The sequence below is a fragment of the Anarrhichthys ocellatus genome, unplaced genomic scaffold, assembly GCF_004355925.1.
Source record: "Anarrhichthys ocellatus isolate YVR2014 unplaced genomic scaffold, GSC_Weel_1.0 scaffold69, whole genome shotgun sequence".
Taxonomy (NCBI): domain Eukaryota; kingdom Metazoa; phylum Chordata; class Actinopteri; order Perciformes; family Anarhichadidae; genus Anarrhichthys; species Anarrhichthys ocellatus.
Window position 1 is genome coordinate 702,879 of NW_022280099.1, and position 1,443 is coordinate 704,321.

Sequence of the window (1,443 nt, forward strand, 5' to 3'; positions counted from 1 at the left end):
TATATATAAGTATATATACAAAGTCAGAAATTACAAATTACTCTCAGAGGGTTTTACAATCTGTACAACATACGAACAAGAAAAAGGAAGGAGGGAACAGAAGTGTAATATATGTCAGAATGACGTGTGTATATACACACACACGCGCACACACACATACACAGAGAGACACACAGACAGAAATAGAGACAGACAGAGAGAAAGAGACACAGAGACAGGTGTGGGTGGAGTCGTGGTCGTAATTATGATTTAATTAATCAGCTGCTCTCATGGTTTCTTGGTGTCTTTCTTCAGAAAGAGGTTGAAGCTGAATGAATCCAAGTCGTTGAGAAGTTTTTAATTACATCTGAATCAGGAGTCTGAACCTCTTCTGTAGACACGTGATGCAAACTGCAAACTGTAACCGGATGTAGAAGAACATCCTGGTATTTTCTGGCGTATACTGCGTTTGAAGTACGATGCTTTTAATTCAAAATGTATTAAGTGAAACAGTCCAAACACACGAACCAAGAAGAAGAGAAACGTCTCTTTGAAACATAAACTACGTCTGTATTTATTACAGTGGCACTGAAACACTCACCTCCTCCTGCAGGTGATCAGTTCGGACTCCAGTTTTGACAGCTGACAGAAAAATAAAAAGTTCCCTCCTGTGAAATCCATCTCCTCCTCCGTCCATTGTTGTGTTCCAAACTCTCATATTCTCTACAAATCAGGATTTAAACCCAGTGGCGGCTGGTCAATCATCGCCCCACCTTGAGCCACAACAAATAAAATAAATAATAATACTAAACTATACAAATTGTCAATATTTGTGTTTTTGAAATATGGAATCACCCAGTAAATGTGTAAAATATTATATCTGCGGTAAATATATGCTTTTCCTGCACGTGCTCTCAGCAGCTCTGGGGCGCTGGAGAAACTGCCCAGAAGAGGCGGGGCTATGAAGCAGTTTAGCCAATTGCTGGTTAAAGACATAAATGTGTGACATACAATTTAGCCAATCAGCTTCCTCAAATAGATTCGGCTTGGGGCAGAATCGATTCTGGGACAGCCAGAACAACTTCCGGTTCCAGCGAAGATCGAGGAGCGAGGAAATGATCCTCACTTCAACCGGAAATGAGGAAATGACGTCTTGTGGAGGACGTCTTTAGCAGGAGGTCTGATGTACCCCAAGACCCGTTTGAGAGGAGAACTTTGAGGAGAACCTTAAGGCCAAAGAGCTGATATCAGATCAGCCTGACCTCACAATCAGACAGCAGACTAGCGGGAAAGGGAAGCAGTACATGAAGCTTCTCCACTAGCTGAACACCAGACAGGTTTGGCTAGCTGGATGACGTCATGCTAATAATTTATTTAGCTTTTTAAAACAACGGGGACAGATCCAGCACGGACATGAAGCACCTGCTGAGACATGATATATAGTTATAAATACATCATTATATA

The 1,443-nt window shown here is 41.5% G+C and overlaps 1 protein-coding gene across 1 annotated transcript in view; it reads right to left on the reverse strand.

The window, feature by feature from the left end:
* The window catches only part of LOC116397589 (potassium voltage-gated channel subfamily H member 5-like), a 36,644-nt gene extending 35,927 nt beyond the window's left edge, over window positions 1-717 (reverse strand). Inside the window, exon 1 of the mRNA XM_031873143.1 lies at window positions 581-717. The gene's annotated coding sequence lies outside the window, so the exon portion shown is untranslated. The remainder of the gene's footprint in view (window positions 1-580) is intronic.
* Between the last annotated feature and the right edge of the window lie 726 nt (window positions 718-1,443).